A 26430-nucleotide genomic window follows, 5' to 3' on the forward strand; every position below is an offset into this window, starting at 1 on the left:
TGAGGCCTTACCTTCCAGGAGGAGGGGTTTCCTGGAGTACACATCCTTGCTGTCACCACATCTGCACATTTGCTGGAGTGTCCCCAGCACTCTAACACAGGGACTGGAAATCATGTAGGTTTCAGTTTTCAGCATTAATCACAAGGAAGGCAAGTTTGCATGGGTGGAAAAGAAGTCTATTCAGAAAAGAGTAAATGGAAAGAAAGTTTTGGAGATTCAGCAGATGCGGTCTCACAACTCCACAGTCCTCAGGGGAGCAAACGTGAAAGCCTTCCTGCTTCTCTGGGTTAGCTACTAATTTTTATTTTAATGTTAGAACATTACATGATTAATGATATAACTCCACCTTTCAAGCATAGTTTAATGAATCAATATAATGTTTTTTTGCAATGAAACATATTAAGAATGTGAATGTATTAGTGAAGCCAATGATTGGTTCTAAATTATGCAACATAATGATGCTGCATCCAATTAGAAATTGAAATCAGGAAATTGATTAGAGAAAATCATAAAAATATATGATTTTGGGCAGCCTGGGTGGCTCAGCGGTTTAGCGCCGCCTTCAGCCCAAGGCCTGATCCTGGAGACCGGGGATTGAGTCCCATGTCAGGCTCCCTGCATACAGCCTGCTTCTCCCTCTGCCTGTGTCTCTGCCTCTCTCTCTCTCTCTCTCCCCCTCCCTCATGAATAAATAAATAAATATTAAATATATATATATATATATATATATATATATATATGATTTTGTTAAAATATGCAGAAGGTGGTGGGGCTAGGAGAATACGCAGTTACTTGCCTCATGTTCTGCCAAGGGAGTACACATGCAGAGGTGAACCTGAGGAAAGAAGCACCACCAGCCACCTGTACTATATCTGGAAAGACCAGCATGTGATGCTGTAGCTCAGAGGCTGATTGGGAAATTCCTGGTGAATGCTTAGTCCAAATTGAGCTACAACAACAGCTAACTAGCCACCTCGTTGGATGGGGCTCCAAATCAAATCATCTTGATTTAGATTACTTTCTGTATTCATGATGCAATGAAATGGAATCTTCATTCTGGGAAGAATGGAAGAACATTTATATCATGAAAATATTTAAATTGATCACAAAGCTACCTGAAAATAAAATAAAATAAAATAAAATAAAATAAATAAAATAAAATAAAATAAATAAAACACCATCTCTGCAAGTATGCATATTTTTAAAGTTTTCAGGCCACATGTATAATTAAAAAGTTCTGTGGGGAGATAAGCAGTATGGCTCTAGGAGCCCCTTCTAGCCACCTGGAAACCAGCTGGTGGGCCAAGTGTTGGGGGTGGTGGGGAAGGAGTGGTGAGGCAGAGACTGTGCACAGCCCCAGCCCTTAGGTCAGACACAATTTCCTTTCTTTGACCTCAGTCTCCCACTTTGCAATTCCTTCACAGCACTTTCTCTCTTTGCTTTGGATGTTTTGAGTTTTGTCTCCTCTTCCCACTCCCAGATTATAAACCCTTACAGGCAGAGGCTCTGTTGTAATCATCTTTATGTCCTCTGTAACACCTAAGACATCTCGCACTCATTAAATGAGTGAACTGAGTCTCTTGCCTATCTACTGATCTGAAAGCATGAAACCTTCTGTGGATTGAGAATCTATTTTTTCAAGGCAGGGTTTTATGACAGCTCAGGAGTTCCTGCTGATCAATAGCCAAGGACTCAGCCTTCCCTTTAAAAGTGTGGCCTGATGAGGGCAAAGGAATGAGACAGAAAAGTATAGTAGAAAATTAGCTGTTGTCCTATACCAATTGAAATTCGATAGATTCCCCAGGGATTTATTTTCTAAATGGCTTCTAATTTCCCTAAGTGTTTTGTCCTTTTTTCTCTTATATGTGGGCATCCAATGAGTAGGCACTAGTGCCATAAATTTCTGACATTCCTTCCCTGGCAAAATCCTCTAATTATAAAGCAGTGCTCACTGCGTGAGCCAAAGGCAGGGGTAAATTGCTCGCCCCCCCTCCCCACCCCCCGCGGCACTTTTTGTAAAATTGTTGGTCCTGGAGACAAATGTCTTCTTGTGACTTTCAGAGCTGAAGCCATCCTTCTGCTGACTGTTTGCAAAGGTGGATGCCAGATGCTTGTGCTCGCCCCACAGTCTGTGAGTTGGGGTGTCTGCCTCCTTTACCCTGGAAACTGTGCATCTCCCTGCTCTCTGTGTGCCTTTGAAGAATGCCAAGAACAGCATCCTCTTAATGTATGAGTCTCTCCACCTGTTCCAACCCCAATGAACAGGAGAGGGCCTCTGAGATCCATGATTGGGAGATAGTTCCTCTAGAAATATTCCCAGATGCCCAGAGCTGTGACTTCAATGGGAAAAGTGTAAAGGATAGAGTGTTTAATGCATTTTCACACAAGCATGAGGCTCCATGCCACACACACATTACATGGGTGATGCCACATAATCCTCCTATATGATGAAAACTCTATTATTTTCCCCATTGTACAGTGTAGACCAGAGCCCTGAAGAGATTAAGCAGCTTGCCCAAGGTCTCTCTCTTGCTCTCACAGATGCACAAATATAGGTACACATGTGTACAGGCATGCATATACAGCATTAGTAAGTGGCAGGGCAGCCTTTTGTCCTGGAGATCTACCTCCAGAGCAGGATGTTATGATGCCTCCTAAAAGCAGCCTCCCTTTATCGACCTTAGGTGTGGAGTCTCAGCAAGTTAGAACTGGCAGACTCAAGTTCATGTGAGATATCTGAGCACAGCGGCACTGAATAGCATGCTGGCATTAAATGGATGAGGTGATCCAGACAGCTTTCTTGAACCTCCAGCCAGTCTTGAAACCCAAGTGTCTTATCTGGGTTCTCCCAGAATCAGACTCCAAGGTGAGGATCCATGGACCAGTAACCGATTATAGAATAATTGCTCCTGGGGGTTGGAGGAGGCAGGAAGGGAGCAGGAGGGGAGGATGGGAAGGGAGGAAAGCAAGCCTGTGCAGCACATCAGGGAAATCTCAGAGGGGAACTTCAGCCTGACCCCACAGAGGGCTATGGAGGGTAAGCAACACCTCAGAGTCTGTCCTGCCTGGAAGCAAGGGAGCTGGACTTTCACACCAATACCAGTCTGTCCGTGTTTACTTGACACCAGAGAGGACCTCAGCCCACAGGCATCCCTGCTCTCTGAGCTTGAAGGGCAACCAGCTCCAGGGACCCAAGTCCTCTGAAGACAATGAATGTGCTGGAGTTAGGAGAAAAGCATACAGAAACTGCAGGGTGGGTGCACAGATCAGATAAAGGAGTCAGGCGGGGTCCAAGTGGAGACTGCCAGGATGCCCAGCACTGGGTCCCTGATGAATAATAGTACAGTGCTTTCACATAAAGCCAGAAGCAGGTCCCGATACCACACAGCCCCATGGCTTCACGAGGGAGTGGGGGGGACTGGAAGGGCGCCCAAACGCATGCAGAGAAACTGATTAAGAACATTAGAAATAGATTTTGAAAAAAAGATTGACAGAACTTGAATATTTAATAGCCTCAAGAGCAGACTAATAGTGATCCAGTGACATTGAGGTAAACAGGCTTACCACAAGGAGAGTAACAGCCACCAGGATGCATAACAGGACGCATAAGAAAATGTGTGATGTGAGAACCATCAGCCTCAGAAGGCACTACAGACAGGGGCATTCATCACACCTGGGATCTGTTGGGCAGTGTTGCATGGGCTCCCTCCTGAGTTGATTGGACGTACAAAGCATGACGGCAAATAACATTTCTGAGCTTCTCCAAAGGATGCATGTTTGGGAGCAGAGGTACATGAAGACAAGGATGTGACAAAGCCCGGAAAAGTAGACATTCTACCTCCCCTCTGCCCCAGGTGAGGGGAACGGAAGTAGTTTCATCTTTGCAAGCATGGGCCTGGCATCAGGATGCTCCAGGTCACCACCCTTGCCAGCTAAATGACTTCAGGACATTCCTCAACCTCTGTGGACCTCGACTCCCTTTCTCATGTAAACAATGGCAGCAGCTCTGGTCCCTGCCTCTTCCGGCTGCTGCCAGGTACCATCGGTGGGTACAGACATGTTCAGAGCTGGGAACAAATGACACAATAACTAGGAGAGCTCTTTAAACGTGAATGCATGCCCATGCTTGGTGAAAAGGTGGCGTTTGCTGCTTAAACCATTCATCTGTTGCAGCAGAATTTATTTTAATTCAACACAGTATCATCAAGAGACACCCAAGCATCCTGAATATCCACTTCATACTCTATTTCTTCCAGCTATTGACATAGAGCACCTTCCATCACATCAGTGCCATGTGGAAATGCAAGCTCATTCATTCTCCCAGAGTCCTTGGGTATAAGCTAAAATTGGTCAATTAGCACCTTCATTTTGCAGATACGGAAACTGAGAAATGGATCAAGTGTCCACTTTCTGAATGTGGAGCAAAAGCAGACTTTGCTGCTGGTTTCCTTCCTTGAATCTCCAGTTTCTACTCTGTGAGCCAAGCCTGCAAGGCACTTCATCCCTCAGCCTGTTTTCATAGGTATTTTTTCTTTTTTCATGTTTTCATAAAAATGAGTAGATCTTTCTTTGAAAGGAGTGACAAATGAGCACAGGGGAGAGGCACAGAAATCTCAGAACTCAGGCTGGGGTTCTGGCGTACAGAATCTGACACTGTCAATTGGAGAAAGACAATCATCACATGGTTTCACTCATATGTGGAATATAAGAAATATGAAAGGGACCATAAGGGAAAGGAGGGAGACTGAGTGGGGAAAAATTAGAGAGGAAAATAAACCATGAAAGACTCCTAACTCTGGGAAAAAGAACAAAGGGTCGTGGAAGGGGAGTGGGGGGGAGATGGGGTGAGTGCGTGACGGGAACTAAGGAGGGCACTTGATGGGATGAGCACTGGGTGTTATACTATATGTTGGCAAATTGAATTTAAATAAAATACTTAAAAAAAAAAAAAGAATCTGATGTATACCCCAGGCACTGTCCCATGAGCAGGAAACAAATGGCCTAGAGCAGGTCAGGCACATTATCACCCACCCAGTCAGCTAGCTCACTGGGCGCAAGCCTAGGTGTCAGCTGAAGGGACTTCTCAGTCTTAAGCACAGCCCTCCAAGGTAAGGAAGTAGAGGTGCAGGCTGAGATGGGAGAAAACCTACAGTTTGGCAAATGCAAATACCATCCCTGCCACTTTCCAAATGCAACATTTGGCATCCCCAGCTCTGGGTCCCTGGGTCATGGCTGGGGCAAGGTCTGAGTGCTGCCTCCTCCCCTGCTCACACGGACTGGGGAGAATGGGGTTCCTGTTACCAAGTGAGAGAGGCTGGTCAGGGCAGCCAGGGTCCAGCATCAGGACTTCAGCTGGAGAAGCTGGGGTCTGAGACAGGAAAAATGGTTATGAGTCCAAAGACTTCCCAGGGAGGGGAATGGAAATAAATAGGTAGGCCAGTAGCTGGGGAAGTAAAAGCCAAGGGGAGTCGGGCAAAAACAAGCTGTGGAGCATGTTTCTGAGCAAAGCCCCTATCACAGCAGAGCAGCCTCCAGGACCTCTTCTGCCAACAGGGCTAATGGCACCTGTGAAAGGGGCCGTCCCAGAGAAGTGGAGAGAACAGGTGTGAGGAGCCTCTGCTAAGTGCCTTGGAGAAGGCAGAGACTCCCTGTTACTTCCCAGCTACTCCCATAAACTGCAGATGTTCTCAAGTGCTTGATGTGGGCTCTTCTACTTTTCTTACATCTGTGGACTCCCCTCACTCTTCGCAACAACGCTGAATGTGGGGAGGGGAGGAGGTGGCTTGTTCAAGGCCACTCTGCAGCAGGCATCCCTACTCTGGGCACCAGGCAGCTCACCCCTCCATGACCCTTCCTGCCCCCTGCAAGGAGGATGTGGCCAAGCTGCAAGGAGATCCCACATCAGAGCCTGGTGCTTAAACTACAGTGGAGGTTATCATGGGCATTTGAGTGTGAAGACACTGGCCGACTCTCCTGCTACTATTTTAGTTTTGGCTATAGTAGCTCTTCTTGTGACAGTGAGAGCTCAAGGATCTGAAGACTGTGTCAAGGAAAGACACAGACATCCTTTGCTTCTCAGGCAAACAAGCACTGTCTGTTTTGCTTCTTTCAAACTCCCATCCACTCAACTGGGAGATTTAGCCTATTGTGCCACCCGGGGCAGTGGGAGGGGGCGTGCATGGAATCCACTTGACATATCCTGACTTTTCCTTTCCCTTTCCCCTTGAACTCGTCAGAAGGGCAGTGGGTGGCAGTGAGGTGATACCGAGAGGCTGGAGCAAGAGAGCAACAGAGGAGAAAAAATCGGACTAGATTCCAGAGGAAGACAAAGATTAGAACACCCTGTCTAAGCACACCCTGTCTAAGCTGCTAGTTTTGGAAGGAGTGGAGAGGCCTGCCAGCATCAGAAGTGTCACAGCTGCTTCCTCTCTGCATAATGCCATCCTGGCCTCTAGCCACGCCATGTTATACTGTAGTTTCTGTACCACGAGGCCATCACGTGGGCCACGAGGGGCCAACCTGCAGCCTCCACCCTACATGTCCCCTCCATCAGCACATTGTCTGAGAAGAGACCAAAGGAGAGGGCAGCCAGGGGATGCAGGCTTACAGGTGCCACTCCCATGCAACCCTGGCATCCCTGTTGCTCCTCCAGAATTTGCCTTTGTCTTGATAATTAGGGAACAGTTGATTAGCAGGTAAAAGACATATTTCTATTGAAAAGTATGTTTTCAGTGCCTTTGGTGAAGCAATAAAATGTATTTTTCTAGCTGTTGACATCTTTGGTGCCTACACAAGACTTTTTCACAAGATAAAATACATTTTTGTGGACACAGCTAGTCTGCTAGTGTGAGTTAGAGGGGGCAGGCCTGACTCCAGCAGACCCTGCTGAAGATTCCAGTGCACAACTTGTTTTGCCTGGTTAGTGGGAGACCCAGTTACCCCTGCTGAAAGCCCACAGCAATGAAAATCTCGACAAAAAAAATTTTTAGAAGTGTTGTTACAGGTAATGCAAGTGTTGAGTTATCAAATATATTTGTGCAGAAAAAAAAAGCCACATAATACATATAAATTCTAGGAAATAAGTAAATTTGTTTGTTTGCAACCAGAAGGTCTCATAGTTTTCAAATAGTATGCACTCAGTTCTCTAATGCTTATCAGCTTTTCCCATAAACAGCATTCAGGGTGGCTGCTGCTGGGAATGTGCAGATGCACTACACAGAAGGTGCAGAATAACTCCCCCCACCCATGTTCACCTCCACACAGGTCCATGCACACATGTGTGCACACTCAAATGCAATCCTTACCTGCTAAGAGCTTCCTGTCCAGTAAGTGTAATAAGTAAGGCAAATAAAGAACAGTGCTCCAGGCAGGAAGTGGTCCAGCCAACAGAGACAGAAAGAGGAGATTCCCTTCTTCTTCTTCTTTTTTTTTTTTTAGAAGTTATTTATGTTTAATGCTTAAAAGTCTGAATGCACAGTCTACCATTATAGAAGTACTGGTGGTCAATACGAAGCATTAGAACTATGTACAATGCATAGTTTAGTATCAAAATCTTTCTACACTGTAGAGTTTTACAAAACTGTTAATGACATCAAACACTAAGCACTTAAGACACCATTTTTTTCTGCTACCACATTAAGAATGTCAATGGACAGTCCATTTCAACTTGCAGCATCCATCCGTTTCTAGTATGAAATTAAGTAATTTTCTACTTATACAATAAAGTTTATCTACATAGTTCTCTTGATTTTGATCCATAGCAGCAAAGGCACTGTACATCAGCAGATCCACAGACTTAAAAGATTTTTAAAGCATTCAAACAAAAAATAATAATAAAAAAAAGGAGTCACATATCATAGTTGAACAGCAACAACAACATAAAAGATAACACAATGTTTCTGGCACAATGGCACAGCCTGTGTCCATTTTGGGGACATCCAACTAAGACAGGGAAAGAACCGGAGGTAAAGAAAGCAAGTCCTCATCTCAGGTGAGAGTCCATTCTTTCTGGTTTCAGAGGGAGGTCCTTGCAAATCTCCTCTGCTGTCCTTGTTTTGTAAAAGACTTGACTTGCACAGCAGGAGGAATCCTCCCCTGAATCTGTGCAGTTCCCAAAGAACATGCCAAAAAATAGCCTGTAATTTCTCGTAATGACAAAACTGCCCAAAGGTATACATCTCCCTTTGCAAAGAAACATGGCAAAAATATCCAGAAGGGATTAAGTTCTCTCTTTAGGCCAAATTTAATTTGTTCATCTGTCTATAATACAATAAAAAAAGGAATTAAAAACTTATTACAAAGACACTTGTCGACCAGTCAAAAAAGAAAAAAGAAAAAAGTCCAATTACTTTTATCAAATAGAATCTAAAGCTATAGATATATTGGTTAAAGTTCTCCAAATAGACTCAAATGAATATGATGTGGCCTGTCATGTTCTAATTGTTCAAATCTTCAAACATTTAAAATAAGTAGAAAACAAAAAAATCTAACAACACAGCAACATATTGTTTCCATATGTAATTATACATTTCACATCTCTATACAGTCCTTAGTCTACATTTAGTGACATTTTTCATCAATTATTTTAAACTTTCCTTTCCCCTCCTTTGCCAACAAAGGGGGGGGGAGGGGTATCAGATACAATGCATCTTCATTATCAGTGCAGGAGCAGACAGCTTTATTCAAAGTTAAAAAGCCTTCTTTAAACAAAATAAATATATTACAGATATAATACTTAATTAAAGAATTCGTCACTGTTAAGTATGGTTATTCCATGTTCTTCCAAGTAGAGAGCTGAAGATTTGGTATCACAGGTTCTTACCGAGTATTCACAATTCAACAGCAAGGACACCTCACACACAGATCTTCTCTCTGGGCTTCTGCCCAACCGGAGAGTGGCTGGCAGTGGGAAGGGAGGACAGTAACGTGGAAATGCTACATGTCACCAAGCCAGATAAATATCAGCTGCATCTCCATGAGAGCTGTGTACTGTCGCTCAAGTTTGCCCATTGTGGCAAATGGTTCGTAAGCACTGGGAAAGACAACCTTCTGAATGCCTGGAGAACACCTTATGGGGCCAGTATATTCCAGTCCAAAGAATCCTCCTCATCGGTGCTTAGCTGTGACATCTCTGTGGATGACAAATACATTGTCACTGGCTCTGGAGATAAGAAGGCTACAGTTTATGAAGTTATTTATTAAGGACAAATCTTCATGTGAACTGGACCCGTTCTCCTTGTAGCACTTATTCTCTCACCCACCCCCCACACTCCCCCCCCCCCCCCCCCCCCCGCCCCGCATCTAAAACCAAGGAGATTCCCTTCTTAAAAGAAGGTCATGGCCCCGATTTTGTGTTCTGGGAGTGGAGATGTTGGAGACAAACCTGCCTGTGGGTGGCATGGCCACGCAGCCGGTGGTAAGGCAGTTGAGGGGGCAGGTGGAGATGCATGCCTGGCCAGGAGTCCAAACAAAGTGACAGAATTCCTGCTATGACCTTGAACAAGGGAGTCACGACATTTACCTTCAGATAATTTTCTAAAAGTGGCACACATGGCAAAAAGTGTAGGATCATATGTGATGATTTCAAAGCCACCTGAAGAATCTTAGAAGCTGACTTCCTCCTTTGCTACCTGTGAAAGATCTACTCACAGCTTACCTATACAAATTTGATTCTGTCATTCTTCTGGTTGAATGCTGCTTATGGCCGCAAGATGAAGTCTAACCTCCTTAAACCTTGTGTGAGGCCTTTAGTGATCAGGCCACTGCCTTCCTCCCCAGACTGATCCCCTGACCTCACCCACCTTACACTTGGGGCTCCATGCTTCTTCTGACCTAAAAACTTGCAAAAGCATCTCAGTGCCTGGAGGACCCCTTGCCCCATCCCCAGTGTGCACAAGCCCCCATATAGAAGCCCTTAACTCCTGCTCCACACTCAGGTCTCAGCTGTTCTGATTACTTCCAGTTTCCTTGGGCTGCCCCCCCTCTCCATCAGAGCTACTATGGATCTACAGAGCTACTGTTCATTGTCCTTAAGGGAAAAGCCCCCCTCCTCTCCTATCAGGTTCTCCACCGTCATTGCTCATACCTGCCCAGTAGTAGACACAAGCAGACATTGCTGAACCAATGACAAGGTCGCAGGCCAGGAAGGACCCATCCAGTCGACTGCCCAAAGCAGTCTACTATTGTAATATTCCTGCTTTCCATTACTTGTTAAACATTTCATTTTGCTATTCCTTCCATGTCTGTGGGGACATAATTTAAGTACATTTGACAAGCTATACCATAGGTGACAAAACCCTTTTGAGTATATTTTGGATTGTCAGGTGGACCCTGGGACCAAGGGAGTACTTTCCTTCATGCCACCAGTCAGAGTTTATTAGTCCTGCATCCCCAAGCTGTAGAGATTCTGTGTGGCCATGCTCAACCCCTGCTATAGGAGGAGATCTTCATGGCATCCCGGTGCCCTGATATCAAGCAAACCATGTTTCAGTGACACTGGGCAGGACTGGCTGCTGGGACAGTTGTGGCACTGCCAAGTCCTGCTTCTCTAGGCCCCTGCTTATGTGCATGACAATCACTCAGTGAATGTGCCTGCAGAGCACAGAAGGCCAGGCGGGTTGGTTTTGGCATGTGCCTGAGACAGGTTCTTTGTTTAAGAGACACTCTTTTTTTGAAATATGAGTGATAAACTGGGAATCACGAAAGGGAAATTGCTTACCTTTGTGCTGTTCCCCTCCACTTCCACATCCTGCAAAATTACAGAAGTAGTTATTTTTATAATAGAATCTCTTTTTTTCCAAGAAAAAAAAGCACATGCAGCAAAAAATATATTTTCTTGTGCCAAAAACAAGTTCTTAGGCCTTTTAGAAAATGCTAGAAATCATTCTAATAATTAATGACATGTTTAAATGCTTAGTTCTGCACAAGCAATGTTTTCAATGATCCCGACCTCTTATTTTGTCATTATGTTAGAGCTACATTAGTACATGTAGTTCCCTTGTGCAGCAAGGAAAACATGCTCTCCTTCCATTTCAGTGAAGACGGTACATTGACCTGTCCACTTCAGCACGTAGATTGAAGTGGACATCTGAATCTATTTTTTGAGACTAGCGTTTAGAGCACATGCCGCAAATTCTGGCTTCACAGTCAATCCTGATAGCAAGGTTTTGTAAAGGTAAGCTTCTTCTAATTTTTCTCCTCTTTAACAGTCTTGGAAACAGCCATTTTTTCCAACGTTTGGCAAATGCATTTTCTCAAAGATACTGATTTATTCTGATACTGCACTCTGTCATAATAATAGATTTGTGTTATGGATCATTAACTAGATCAAGGAAATTAGTAACTAGATAAAATTCAAGTAGAAGCCATCTGCCAAGGCAGGACAGGGGTGAAGTGGTATTGAGGGATACGAGGACCAGCCACATTGGGGACACAGGGAGCAGGGGCTGGAGGCTCTGGTGTGAACAGGCTGGGTTGTTACCTGACATCTCCAAAAATGCCCAAGACAGTATGTGACAGTATAGGAAGAAGAAGTGAATTGTCAAAGTTGGGAGATGGAATAAATTCAGGGTGGGAGACAAGCAGATAACAGCAGAAAGGATCCACAATATTTGCACTGAGCACAAAGGGAGCCCCTGAACTTGACCTTTCTTTCCTGACTGACCTCTGGCTGCATGATGTATATGGGCCTGGTTGCTGGGAAAGGTAGACAGGATCTATCTCAACTGGATGGCATAACCAAACCTACCTCTGTGTTTATCTGATGTAACCCACAAAAATGAGCAGCTTGTGGCTGAGTCTCAACACAGGGCCACATTCAAAGAAAAAGCAATTTGACACCTAACATCTTGAAGTAAAAGGCAGATCCTTAAAGTAGACATGAATGGTACAGGAATTTCACACAGTAAATCATGCAGCAAAATTTTCCAGGATCCTACTTAGAGTCCTCTCTTGTGCAAAAGGAAGCTTGTTTGACACACATTCAGACACCACCTAGAAAAGTGGGTGCCAATGCCTCCTGGGCCCATGGAGGATGGAGGCTCAGGGATATGCATATCCTCTTCATCCCTCTCCTGGTTGATTTTGAGAAACACTTCTCATTCATCAGATGGTCCCAGGGGATGGAAAGCTGGTTGTCACCTACTGTGACCGCCTCAGGAGTTTCTCCCTTAGACTGGCTCCCTCTTCCTCCCCATGGACCATATAGGTGGTCTTCACATCTTGTCCCTGGGATTAGTTCCCCCCAATAAAGGTCTGACTGCACCCTTAGGCTCTGGTTTCAGAAAAGGAGACCCAGGCCAAGCTACCATTCTGGATTAGGTAGCACTTGTGTTTACTGAGGTGGCCCAGCTTCTCTAATTCAGGTATGCAAAATCATGAATTCTGCTGAGGAAAACTATGCCAACAAAAAGGATGGGCATCAGGACACCACAAGAATAAGTAGCAAAACCTATTATTTGGCTTTAGTGGGTCTTAGAGGAAGCAGGGAGAACTCTGGAGCATGCCTTGCTGGCACATCTTCCCAAAACCCCTAACAACCACAGATCTTCCTTAGCATCTCCACTGCTATAAGTGCTAGCAATCTATGGCAAATGTTGTTATATCCACTTTGTAGATGGAAAAACTGATATTTCAAGAGGTTAAGGAGGTGGCTGAATGCCTATGACCATGGTTGCACCCCATGGTCCTAGATGTGCTCAGATGTCTCTCAGTCTCTGGCTTTCAAGGCCTGGGGAAGAGTGGAACAGAAAACTCATGTTTTCATGCTCTTACAAGAGAAATTAAGGCTGTCCCAGGAATTAGCATAATGTCAAAGAAATATGTCGGTATGAGTCATAAGCAGCAAGTTCTGCAGAAACTGGAGAGTGGGCAGATGGAATCAGCCAAAGGGATCTAGGGGGATCTGAAGGGATGCAAGGGTGTTGGCCACACCCAGCCTCTGCCCCCTCAAAACAAGTACCTTGAATGAGAGAGATAACATCAATCACTCCTCTTATATAGTATTCTGGGGGCCTTCCAAGCACCAGCATCTGTTTTGTGCCAAAAATCCAGAATTGGCCACTTTGTTGGAAAAAGTACCCAACAACCTTGTCTCACCAACTGTCTTTAAGAACAATAACGAGCCAACTCTGGTCAGGAAAACATGCTGAGTGTATTGAACACATTCACGCCTCACACAATGCCATTTTAGATATGCAGAAATCCAGAAGTGATAGGAAGCAGCAGATGCTTACTTGGAGCTCAGGTAAACATCTGAGTTCCCAACCTTGATGGTAAGCATTCCGCTGACTCCTAACAGACTCCCTCTGTTAATGTTGGCTACTGAGGAAGTAGAAGACAGCCAGTGCTGTGCAAAAGCTTCTTATCTTGATGAAGTCCCAATAGTTCATTTTTGCTTTTGTTTCTTTTGCCTTCGTGGATGTATCTTGCAAGAAGTTACTGTGGCCGAGTTCAAAAAGGGTGTTGCCTGTGTTCTCCTCTAGGATTTTGATGGACTCTTGTCTCACATTTAGATCTTTCATCCATTTTGAGTTTATCTTTGTGTATGGTGCAAGAGAATGGTCTAGTTTCATTCTTCTGAAGGTGGATGTCCAATTTTCCCAGCACCATCTATTGAAGAGACTGTCTTTCTTCCAGTGGATAGTCTTTCCTCCTTTATCGAATATTAGTTGACCATAGAGTTGAGGGTCCACTTCTGGATTCTCTATTCTGTTCCATTGATCTATGTGTCTGTTTTTGTGCCAGTACCACACTGTCTTGATGACCACAGCTTTGTAGTACAACCTAAAATCTGGAAGCTTTTGCACAGCAAAGGACACAGTCAACAAAACTCAAAGACAACCTACAGAATGGGAGAAGATATTTGCAAATGACGTATCAGATAAAGGGCTAGTTTCCAAGATCTATGAAGAACTTATTAAACTCAACACCAAAGAAACAAACAATCCAATCATGAAATGGGCAAAAGACATGAAGAGAAATCTCACAGAGGAAGACCTAGCCATGGCCAACATGCACATGAGAAAATGCTCTGCATCACTTGCCATCAGGGAAATACAAATCAAAACCACAATGAGATCCCACCTCACACCAGTGAGAATGGGGAAAATTAACAAGGCAGGAAACCACAAATGTTGGAGAGGAGGTGGAGAAAGGGGAACCCTCTTACACTGCTGGTGGGAATGTGACCTGGTGCAGCCACTCTGGAAAACTGTGTGGAGGTTCCTCAAAGAGTTAAAAATAAACCTGCTCTATGACCCAGCAATTGGCCTGCTGGGGATTTACCCCAAAGATACAGATGCAATGAAACGCCAGGACACCTGCATCCCAATGTTTCTAGCAGCAATGTCCACAATAGCCAAACTGTGGAAGGAGCCTCGGTGTCCATCGAAAGATGAATGGATAAAGAAGATGTGGTTTATGTATACAATGGAATATTCCTCAGCCATTATAAACCCACCATTTGCTTCGACATGGATGGAACTGGAGGGTATTATGCTGAGTGAAGTAAGTCAATAGGAGAAGGACAAACATTATATGTTCTCATTCATTTGGGGAATATAAATAATAGTGAAAGGGAATAGAAGGGAAGGGAGAAGAAATGGGTAGGAAATATCAGAAAGGGAGACAGAACATGAAGACTCCTAACTCTGGGAAAGGAACTAGGGGTGGTGGAAGGGGAGGAGGGCGGAGGGTGGGGGTGAATGGGTGACAGGCACTGAGGGAGGCACTTGACGGGATGAGCACTGGGTGTTATTCTGTATGTTGGCAAATTGAACACCAATAAAAAATAAATTTATTATTAAAAAAAATGTTGCTCCAGAAAAAAAAAAAAAGGAAGAAGAAGCAGACAGCCTGGATCTGCACCTTACCTCTCCTCTCAGTAACTATGTGAGCTATTCAGTCCCTGATTCTCAGCCTCTTCAGCTCCTGGGATCACTCCCAGCCCCACTGAGCTGAGATCAGAATTCAGAGAGGTTATGTATATAAAGAACCTACCTTATTTCTAGGTGCAGCAGATAACAAAAATGACCCTCAATTCCTTCCACCCTTTAGTATATACATGCTCATTGCCAATGTGATTTTATGGCTCCATCCATCCATCAAAACATGACAGCTATTTCCCCATCTCCTGCCTTGGAACAGGGCACCTGACCTGCTTTGGTTAATGAGACTATAGCTAGTGTCAAGTCTGCTGGAAATCTGTGTGCACTGAAGCTGTTGCCATTGGGCACCCTACAGCCACCACTTTGTAAGGAATGCTGGGACAGCCATCTGGGTGGCAGACTTACGGCCTGGCCTGTCGGCCCATCACCAATCAACCCCCAGATAGGTGAGTCAGGCTTTTGACTGCCAGCTGACCACAGATAGGTCTGAGTGAGCCCAGGCAGCACCAAGTGAAACAGAGGCAATCCATCCCAGTGGGCTTAGCCCTCTTGGCCAACCCTCAGAATTGTGAGCGATTATCATTTTAAGCTACTGAGTTTGGGGGAAACAATAGATAAGAGATACTCTGGCACTATAGAAATTGCCTAGAACACATTCACTTTCTCTCTTCTTTGATTCTTTCCAAAGCGATGTAATAGATGCAGAGGCAGAACAGCTAATTTGGAAATCAGTAACCCAATGTGGCTTGACTGCCCTTCCACACAGCCCTTCTAGAACTGTCTTCTCATGGGGAAAATCAGAGGGTGGTCATCAAGAATTCCTCCAGCTCCAACTTTATGACATTCTTTGGCAAGTTTTTTCATGTTCTAAACTCTCATTCGACGTGGCCTCAGAAATCTCCCTAGGTTTTAGCTTTTTCTCCCTTTATTTCTGATTCATTCATGTTTTTTTTTCTTAGAACCTTGCCTTTCATGTCTATATTGAACATCTGAATGCTCATTTACCTGTCCTTCTAAGTCAAAAAGGATTCCACTGTCATAAGACATTGCAGCTTTTCAATTCCTGGATGTCATCAACTTAAGACAAACAATTTAGTAATAGATTTTGGGGAGCGAAAAGAAAAAAGAAACCCTGCATTATATTAATTAAAATGCTTTAAAATTGCATATACCTATTCTTCATCTTTAATACTACAATCAACATTTGGGACAGAGCACTTTACATGTTTGATCTAAAGATGGGTTTCTGAATGAGCTCTGTTGACCCCCAGACACTACACATAGTACTATATAGCCCTTGATCTAAAGCCTTTCAGTTTAAGACATTTTAAGGAATATTTCTTATTTTTAAAAACTTGAATCTGTATTTCCTCTCATCAAGTCCACCTACCTCTGGGCAGGTAACAGCTTCTCCTGAAAATCACTGAGAAGACTGACAGCAACAACATGTGAATTGAATTGGCCCCACCAACTGTCCATAGCTCTGAAAAGTTCTATAATCTCTTGTAAGAGATAAGAATCATTGAGAAGGTTACCCAGTTTCTAGGAGATTTTATGATTTCTACTGTGTCCCACTGCCCAATATGTGGCAGCCCTTCATTTGCTTTTTCATTTCAGTGTTTCATCACCTATATCAGTTATGCTAACACTCCAATCACAAGCAGGGAACCACACTTAAGACAAACTGCTCTATGTGCACAGTTAACATTCCAAATCAACTGAGGTGCCCCCAGGAGCCCTGGATTCCTCCCAGAGCTGCCACATTTGCTGGGAGCAGGTGACAACCCCTCTCAGGGTTTTAGACTCCTGATCCTGGCAAGTTTCTTTTGCAGTGAAGAGTAAGGCCCATTAGGATTGCAGAAACACTAAAAGGAGTGTGTTTGTGTGTGTATATGTGTGTGTGTATGCGCATATGGGGTAGTGTCAAGAAAAGACAATATGTATCTGGGGATCTTGAAGCTATGTTAGTGGCATGCAAGAAATTAATAAGAAGAAGATGAGGAAGAGGAATGTTCATACCACATTATGAATTGTTCCATTTCTTTCAAATTACCCTCTTTCTTCAGAGACATCTGTTTTTTGATCTCACAGTCCAATGTGGTTTTTTCAACAATTATGAATCACTGAGTATTTCTTCAGTACCTGCAAAGCATCCAAAGTAAAGAGCTTTACAAACATAGAACATAGTGACTTAAGGGAGTTCACCCATAAAACTGTCAGAAGAAGTTTCATATTCATTCCACAACAAAAGAAAATTGTGAATATTTAGATGCTAAATTGATTGAGGCACATTATGGAAACCGACTCTTAGAAAATATTAGGAAATGCAATTCCATACCACCCACACTCCCTACAAATATATCCATGCTCAACACATCACCAAGATGAGCCAGGGTAGGGTATACAGTTCCAGAGTATCAACCTGAAAAGTTTCAAAGTACCTAGGATATACAGATAGTCCACAAAATTCAATGGTGTTTTCTTCCTTTAACTTCTGCAATCCTCACTTCTGGAGGGAACACTCCACAGGCAATCAGTGATCATGTTTTATTTTTTTTATTTTTTATTTTTTTTAATTTATTTTTTATTGGTGTTCAATTTACTAACATACAGAATAACCCCCAGTGCCCGTCACCCATTCACTCCCACCCCCCGCCCTCTTCCCCTTCTACCACCCCTAGTTCGTTTCCCAGAGTTAGCAGTCTTTACGTTCTGTCTCCCTTTCTGATATTTCCCACACATTTCTTCTCCCTTCCCTTACATTCCCTTTCACTATTATTTATATTCCCCAAATGAATGAGAACATATAATGTTTGTCCTTCTCCGAATGACTTACTTCACTCAGCATAATACCCTCCAGTTCCATCCACGTTGAAGCAAATGGTGGGTATTTGTCATTTCTAATAGCTGAGTAATATTCCATTGTATACATAAACCACATCTTCTTTATCCATTCAGAAGAAAGAGAAATTAAGGAGTCAATCCCATTTACAATTGCACCCAAATGCATAAGATACCGAGGAATAAACCTAACCAAAGATGTAAAGGATCTATACCCTCAAAACTATAGAACACTTCTGAAAGAAATTGAGGAAGACACAAAGAGATGGAAAAATATTCCATGCTCATGGATTGGCAGAATTAATATTGTGAAAATGTCAATGTTACCCAGGGCAATATACACGTTTAATGCAATCCCTATCAAAATACCATGGACTTTCTTCAGAGAGTTAGAACAAATTATTTTAAGATTTGTGTGGAATTAGAAAAGACCCCGAATAGCCAGGGGAATTTTAAAAAAGAAAACCATATCTGGGGGCATCACAATGCCAGATTTCAGGTTGATCATGTTTTATACTGCACGAAGGAAGGTGCCTCCTGTCCTATTAGGAAAAATCCAATTTAAAATTCAGATAGTACCTAGAGTCAAAGTGCTCTCTTGGCAAAACAAAACTGCCCTCCAAAATTCAACCCAAAGCCCAGATAAGCAAAAGCGGCATTGGCAGAAAGGCAACAAACTGTGCTCCAGGCTACTTCTGTGTATTCTGTAGCTACAACTACCTCAATTAGCCTTTGTAAAGAAAAACCTCAGCTTTTTCATCTGATAAATGGGAATGATTCTCTGCTCACCTCAGATGAGTGTAACAACACCTTCTTAACCCAGTGGTTCATGGTTCAGATGAGAGAATTTTCTGTTCAGGAAAGGACTAGCAACTTTACTAAGGTAAGGGTGGGGGGCATCTCCCTCCCATCTGAGAACTTCTCCTAGATGGGAGAGATGTACCAAACCACGAGCTTGTAGCTCTGAGGATCTAGAGGAAGAACCTCCAGTTTTGCTTTGCCATGCTGCGGAGATGGAGATTGGATTGCAATTCGAATGATGAAGGCAAAGCATAGATAGTGCTGGTTCTGCTGACCTGTTCCTCCACTTGAAAGTCTTTTACAGTACCATTCTGACTTCAGCATTCTCTTTGGGTTGCTGATGTCCCATAGGTGCCAGACTCCCCCCACACACATACACACACACTGCCCCCCAAGGGAACACAGTGAGGGACCCATCCTTCCCGCACCACCTCTAACTCCTGCCCTTTGGAAATTCTACCAGAGGTACTGTTAGTGGAAGCAGTGCCTTCTGGGAGGGGGGGTGGGGGGGGACAAAGGGTTGGTTACCAGGGCAAGGGGGAGGGTCTCCTGGGGGCTTGACTAACAGGGCCTTGGCTAGCAAGGCTGGAGTCTACAGCAGGTCTGCACCCGGGGTAGAAATGGGCTCACAGATTATTTTCCTAAGTCACTTTAACTCCTTTTCGGATAGATCTTTCATTCGGGGTTCTTTCTCTATGGAATTCAAACTAAAAACACTATACTCCCTTCCCCCAACACTTCAAATGCAGTGGCCCTCCTCAGCTCTGCTCCCCTAGACCCACTCTCCTAACCAGAATTATGCCCCCCAACCCGCCCTCCCCCACAGCTGTAGTCTCCAACTGCCAAGGGGCAGCCAGTGGAAGAAAACACTGTTTGGGGCTGGGCAGGGTGTCTCAGAATCCGGGCCGCACCTGGTTTCACCTGGAGAGCTGGCTGGTCAGTACTCGAACAGATGCCAGACCTGTAAAGTGGGTCCTTTGAACCTCAAAACCTTGCAGGAGCCTTGGGGAGGCCTTTAGGACCGAGGGGAATCATCTCCTCTCGGAGCCAGGCTGCTACCTCGTCCTCGGAGTACCCAGGGGCTCCTCCCACCCCCAGTCTCTGTAGCCCGCACAGTCCCAGACCCTGGCCCCGGGCCACCCACGGACGTGACACCCCCGGGGGGCCTGTCGGCCGGGGGCAAAGTCGGCGGCTGCCTCCGCACGGGGCCGTCCTCGCCCTCGCTGTCACCCTCCCCCGGAGCCCGCGGCCACCGCGGCCGGCGCGCCGGTCACCAGGCTGGGCGAGCCGAGCCGAGCCGAGCCGGGCCGGGCCCCCGCCCCCCCCAGCCCCGTGCGCGCCGCGGGAGTCTCCCCGCACCCGCTCGGTCGCCTGGGGCTGGAGGGCCGGGCCCCGCCCCGTCGCCTCGGCGCGAGCTCTCCGCGGCCCCCTCTGGCGCGCGCGGGGCAGCGGGGGCGCCGGCGGCGAGCTCGGGGCGGGGAGCGGCGCTGGGAGGCGGGGGCGGGGCGCAGGAGGGGAGAGCCGGGAGCCGAGCAGAGGCGGGCGCCGCACCGCCCCGCGCCCCGCAGGCTCGCTGGCTCCGGAGACGCGCGGGCGGCCGCCGGGGCGCACCGGCCGGGTCACCTTGTCCGGGAGGTGAGTCCCGACCGCCCCCGCAGCGCGGGCGGGCCGAGGGGCCAGAAGGCGTGGGCGGGGGCCGCGGGGGCGCGGGGGGCGCGGGGGGCGCGGGGGGCGGCGCTCGCGCGGGGGGGGGGCGCCCTGGCTCCGCCTCGGCGCGCGCAGACCCGGCGGCGGCGCGGGGCCCGCGGTGAGTCGGGGGGTCGCGGCGGCGCGACCTGGGAGGCGCGGGGTCGCCGGGAGCCGGGGAGAGCAGGGCAGGCGCGGAAGATGCGGAGGAAGGGGCCGGGTGCCGTGAGCCCGGGCTGCAGCCTGGCGGCGCGGAGGGGCTGTTGTGCAAAGTCGGTGGGCGCTAGTGAGACCCGGGCCCGGGGGCGCGGCGGGGCGGGACCGCCCAGGCCGTGGGGGCGCGCGGCGGGCGGAGGCTCCGCGGCTTCGGGCGACCCCCCGGAGCGACCCAGAAGAGGCTGGTGCTGGTGACGGGGCAGCCGCGGAGCTGGGCACCGAGGTCCGGACGGGACCGGGAAGGTAAACCGGCTGGGCTTGCCGTCGCCGAGCGAAGGGGAAAAGGAGGGCGAGGGCGCGAGCGCGCCGGGATGGGGACTCCCAGCCCCGGGCCGGGACGCAGGCGGGGACTCCCGGAGCCCCTGCGTCCGCGACTGCCTGGGCCTTTGGTCCACAGGGGACCGAGGGGGGCGCTTGGGGGATCAAGCTCTAGTCCCGATTCCGCCAGGCAGGATTCCTGCCCCGGGGCGAGCGCTCTCCGGGCTGCGGAGTTGGGCACTTGTCCGAGGGAAGGGGCTTCGGTCGCTCGTGCGTTCTCTGCGCGGCTCCGACCGAGTGGGCGCTCGCAGCCTTGCTTCGGGGAGGCTGCCAGTGCGGCCGCCCGGCTTTTCGGAGAGGCCAGAGGAAGGCGTCACCGGGTCGCCTTCTTTCCCTTAGTGGGGGGGGGGGGGGGCGGAGGCAGGTTCCCCTGCCCGCAGAGCCGGGCTCCGGCGGCCAGACTTCAGCGAGCGCAGCCCTTCTGCGGCGTCAGATGCGCCGGCGCCGCGGGGCTGGGGGCGGGGGGCTGGGGGCCGGGCTCGGTGTGCGCGCGGCCCCCGGCCGGTCCCGGTCCCGGTCCCGGTCCCGGTCCCGGGGCGCAGCACAGCAGACGCCGCCGAGGGCTTAAGCGATTGAGGGGCAGAGGCCGGGCGGCTCGGGTTTCTCGTTGGAATCGGGCTCGGGCGCCGGTGCGTGCTCGTGTCTGTCCCTTTCCGCGTCCCTCGCACTGGCCCGAGGGTCTGGCGGGAGGCAGAGCGGGAGGCGGGTGCGCAGACCTCAGCCTGGCAACAAACCCCGCGCGAGCCAACTTTTCCTGGCTGCGGTGCGGTCGCCAGGACAGCCCGCGCTGGAGCTGGCTGCGGTCCTCTGGGAGGGGAGGGTCCGACTCCGGGATCCTCTCGGTGCCCCCAGCAGCCCGATGTCCCCCCTGGCTAGGGCAGGAAGCAACCAGAGCCAAATCAGCGAATGAATTATCGCACACCGTGGGTGCCTGGTGGTTGTGTGGAGTGGCTTTTTGGAGATCAGACCACAGGTGCCAAGCCTGTGAGAGGCTGTGACGAAGAGCCCTCCTCTCTCCAAAACCCCGGCCCCTTTGCAAGGAGCAAATGTTGGCCTGCAGCTGCTCCGGGGCCCTCTCCCACCCCACCCCCGCCTGCTGCGTGAGAATGGAATCGCCGGAACCGAGAGGGCCTTGTTAAAGAAAAGGCAGAAAATGGAAAAATCTGTTTGTAAAGTTTTTTGTTTTTGTTTTTGTTTTTTTTTATCATGGAAAATTTCAATGGTACGCCAGAGTTGAGAATAATATACTGAACCCCCAATGTACCCTCCATCCAGCACCACACTCACTGACCCTGATCTCTTTTAGTCACCCCTCCTCAGGGCTTTGGAGGCCGTGTTTGATGAAGTATTTAAAGACCCCTTCCAAGCCCACCTCACCTCTAAACGCATTCTCATGTAGCTCCAGCTAATGACGTTTTGTCCCATTTTCACCTATCATCAGAAAAGACTGCTTTAAATGATTCTATGAGAACCTAGATGATGATAAAGTAGAAATGAAGGCACTCCCATTTCCATTTTGTGGTAATAAAAGAAAACCTACTGACATTCCTTGAGACATAGGGGGGGATTGAAGGAGGGAGGAGAAATCCAGATCCTGAGAAAAAGAAACATTTGAAACCATTGGATTTGGCTCATACCAGTTGATGTGCAGGGAATGAACTGGATTCATTCATGCTGAACCAGGAGAGGCAAAATAATTATTTTATTTTTGGCAAAAACTTTAAACTCAATCCATAAATCATAAGCAATTAATTTATTCCACATTTAGCATGGCATAAATTAAAAGTGTTACACACTGGACTTGACTCATCTTTCTCATTAACTCTGACCCGTATTTTCTAGGGAGTTATTTCTATCATAAGAGAATAAAAAGGTATTTTCTTATGTAAGTTTTCTATCTAAGACACTAGTCGGTGCTATTCTGGGGTTTATGAGCAGTACTGAATATTTCATCTCTCAATTAGAAAATGTTTGGTCATCACACCAGTCACATCTGATACACCCTCTAGGGAGATATTCTTGCTTGCTCAGATTTGAGTCAAAATGTGGTTTCTGTTGGCTGGAGAGAAATAGCATGGTGAGGCCTCCAGAGACAATGGAAAGGTGCTCCCGCTGCCCCCATTCCTACATGGCTCCCTCCCACCCTGCCACCTCTGTGCCTTCCTTTTTATAAAAGCTGCTCCTAAAAATTGTCAGCGTTCTTGGAGGATTCAGACTTTTGAATACCTTTAAAAAGTGCATTATTTAAAGGCATCCTTAGTTAACCTTTTGCAATATGAATAACCATCCTGTAAGTGAGCAGGTTTAAATAACACCTTGTCTTTCCATGGTACCAACATGGCCTTGAGCCCCTCATTTTGGCCTTTGCAGGGCCCCCATTGTGCACTGGAGATGTTCATGACCAACACGGGCCAATTGCAATACTGACCTCTAGCTTGAGCAGACTTGACATTACCAGCAAGATTCTTGGAATGAGTGGATGAAGGTGGCAAGGATTGAAGGGTAGGGTGTTCCTTTGTCAGCATCAGCAAAGCAGCAGGGCTGAGTAGCAAGGCAACTTGTTCATTCAATGAGAAGTCCTGAGGCTGTTTTGCCGAAAACAGGCTGAAATGAGGTGGTATTTGAGCCATAGTTCTTGGCCTGGCATCACTACACTGGAGACATTAGGCCAACGTGTTAAAAAAGCAAAACATTGAAGATATGCATACATTAAAAATTCCAAATTTTAAAGGTAGGCTGACCGGGTTCCTACCGATGTCACCAGGGTTAGAAGAATGAAGGTAGTAGCAGGTGGTTTTAACAAATGTGATTTTTCAACATGCACTGTGCAAGATACTAAGACATTTCCAGTTATTCCTGAAGTTCATAAGTATGTTTTAGGAAAGGGCTGGGGAACTCTTTTAGGCACTGGGCCACAATTGATGCCTACATTTTATTGGCCAGCCAGTGTACTGGATTTTAGCTGAGGATGCAGGGGGAGAGAATGAGGATACACATTTGGGATTTTGCTGTGTCTGTGGCTGCCCTCCCCACTGCCTTTTCTGGAGGGCCTGTGAGGAGACTTAGGTTTCAAACTCTGGGTTCTGCCACTTGCTTCTTGGGTGATCTTAGTCTGCTCACTTACCTTTTCTGACTGTCTCTTTCTTTTCATCCTGTTTTATCCAGGATTTTGAAAACAAAATGGTTATGGTTGGCACAGTTTTTTAAACAGGGAGGACTTGGAGTTGAGAACATTTGAGTATCTTAGTTGCAAGTCTCTTGTGGTGCATTTGCATCCCCATGGCCCTCGGAGAGCTCCGGACCAGGCCCTGCTCTGCACCTACATCCTCAGCAAGAGCCAGAGTGAGGACAGCGTGTGTTCCTCCACGCGGGCCTGCGTCCTCCTGTAGGAATGTGCCTGAGTGGTATAGATGTTCATGTCAGGTGGGGTTTAGAGGGAATATACAGGAAAGACTGTGAGCAGAAATATATCCGTAACACGACTCAGTTTTGACTCCTATCACATTATAAAAATTACATGATGCATGTTCTCTAGGAGAAAATATTTTAATATCGGTTATCAACAAGCCACAAAGCACCAAAGCACATGGTGATTTAAGGTACAAATGTTGCTTAGATCAAAAATCCTAGTCATCTTAAATTGTTTTATGATAAATAATCTGTTAAGTTGCATTACATAAAATACTGAAGCCCAAGAGCAACAAATGAACTCTGAGATCCAAGATACAGAACCAAGCATAACACAAACAGGAAACAATACACATGCACAGAAAATACAGAAGGTAGAAGCTGCTTCTGGAAGCATACTTCGGACCAGCCCAGTGGACAGCTTTAGATATTTACTCGCATGAGAAAAATTTATCTAGGAATTCAGTTAACATTATTCCAGAGAGATGGGAAGTTTTGCCCTGGAGGTTCAAATCAATGTTTAGTCGATGCGAAACATTTTGAGGTTTTGGTTCTTAATCGATTCTTGTATTATTCACAGTCATTTGAAACTTAGGTCTTTATAATTCTATAATGTGGTGGCATTTAGGGGTGTAACCCCATGGAAGAGGGAATGAAGGTAGTTCCTGAATACAAGGTCAGTCTTTCAGAAAGGGCCAGTTTAGTTTAGATTCATATCATAAAAAATTATTGCTTCTTAAACCTTCAGACTCATTGGTTAACCACTTTCAAATGTGCCTCCCTTCTGTTTCTTCTTTAATCTTCTTGATTGAGGAATGTCAGTGTCCAAAACAAAACAAAAAAGCAAACAAACATTTCAGACAATTAGAACTACAAATGTTTTATTCCATTGCCTGAACTTTAAAGATGCTTCTGAAGGAGAAAAAATATTTTACTCAAATATCCTGGAGCTTCACTTCTGCATAGGGAAGCAAAGAAAAAAATGTTACATAAACTCCCCTTTCTGCCATGTGTACAATATGCAGGATTTCTCTTTTTCTTTCTTTCTTTCTTTCTTTCTTTCTTTCTTTCTTTCTTTCTTTCTTTCTTTCTTTCTTTCTTCTTTCTCTCTTTCTCTCTTTCTCTCTCTCTCTCTCTCTCTCTCTCTCTCTCTCTTTCTTTCTTTCTTCTTTCTTTCTTTCTTTCTTTCTCTTTCTTCTTTCTTTCTTCTTTCTTTTTGAGAGAGAGAGAGGGACAGCGAATGTGAGCAAGGAAGGAAGGGGAGAGAGGGAGAGACAGAATAATCTCAAACAGGCTCTGCACCCAGCACGGAGCCCAACTTGAGGCTGGATCTCATGGCCCTGAGATCGTGACCTGAAGTGAAATCAAGAGTCAAACACTTAACCCACGGAGCCACCCAGGGGCACCTACAATATGCAGTTTTTAACTTATTGATATGACATTATCCTCAGACTTGGTGATACAGGCTCTCAGTTGGTGTAGGTGTTTGAAATAAGAAGTTCTATTTTGGGGGTCCTAGTGGGCTTAAGTTCTGGAACAGGGCTAGGAAAGCCAGTAGCATTAGAGGAGACCCTGAGGATGTCCAACACCACCTGCCATAGATTTTTACCAATTATTTTATTATTTGCAGTGTCAAAATTGCCTTTAAATAACGTACTGGGATGCCTGGGTGGCTTAGCGGTCTAGCGCCTGCCTTCGGCCCAGGGTGTGATCCTGGAGTTCCGGGGCCAAGTCCCACATGGGGCTCCCTGCATGGAGCCTGCTTCTCCCTCTGTCTGTGTCTCTGCCTCTCTCTCTGTGTGTCTCTCATGAATAAATAAATAAAATCTTAAAAAAATAAATAAAGTACAGTAGTTCCTCCTTAGCTGCAGGGGATGTGTTCACAGCACCCAGATGCTTGAAACACTGGATAGTACCAAACCCTGTATAAATTTTGCTTTTTTCCTATATATACGTATCTATGTTAAAGTTTAGTCTATCAGTTAGGCACAGTAAGAGATTAACAACAATGGTTAATAATAAAATAAAATAATTATAGCAGTATACTGTAGTAATAGTTATGTGGATGTGGTCTCTCTCTAAATATCTTACGAGACTATACTCACCCTTCCTGTGATGCTGTGAAATGATAAAATGCCCATGTGATGAGGCGAGGTGAGGTGGGCTGAATGGGGTAGGCATTGTGATGTAGGCTGCTGTGGACCTTCTTACTGTGTGTCAGAAGGATGACCTGCTTCCAGGCCTCAGCTGGTAGTGTGTAACTAAAACTGCAGAA

The 26430-nt window shown here is 46.4% G+C and overlaps 1 protein-coding gene and 1 long non-coding RNA gene across 9 annotated transcripts in view; one reads left to right on the forward strand and one right to left on the reverse strand.

The window, feature by feature from the left end:
- Positions 1 to 791: 791 nt before the first annotated feature.
- LOC106557595 lies at positions 792 to 26334 on the reverse strand. Of its 4 annotated transcripts, XR_005376758.1 has the most exons (8): positions 26261 to 26334; positions 23176 to 23401; positions 16905 to 17027; positions 10718 to 10747; positions 10085 to 10241; positions 9383 to 9493; positions 8822 to 9130; positions 792 to 1056 (listed from the first exon to the last, which is right to left on the reverse strand). It is a non-coding gene; the product is annotated as an uncharacterized LOC106557595 (long non-coding RNA). The 4 variants fall into 4 exon arrangements; XR_005376760.1 differs by lacking the exon at positions 792 to 1056 and having other exon boundaries at positions 7138 to 9130; positions 9383 to 9534; XR_005376757.1 differs by lacking the exon at positions 792 to 1056 and having other exon boundaries at positions 7141 to 9130.
- The window catches only part of SYNDIG1 (synapse differentiation inducing 1), a 189388-nt gene continuing 183026 nt past the window's right edge, over positions 20069 to 26430 (forward strand). For 3 of the 5 annotated variants that reach the window (XR_005376756.1, XM_038570215.1, XM_038570216.1), the window contains exon 1: positions 20069 to 20162. The gene's annotated coding sequence lies outside the window, so the exon portion shown is untranslated. Of the gene's footprint in view, positions 20163 to 20300; positions 20335 to 20546; positions 20673 to 26430 lie in introns of those variants that run through there. The other 2 variants (XM_038570214.1, XM_038570213.1) reach the window with 2 other exon arrangements.

This window comes from Canis lupus, chromosome 23, assembly GCF_011100685.1.
Source record: "Canis lupus familiaris isolate Mischka breed German Shepherd chromosome 23, alternate assembly UU_Cfam_GSD_1.0, whole genome shotgun sequence".
Classification (NCBI taxonomy): domain Eukaryota; kingdom Metazoa; phylum Chordata; class Mammalia; order Carnivora; family Canidae; genus Canis; species Canis lupus.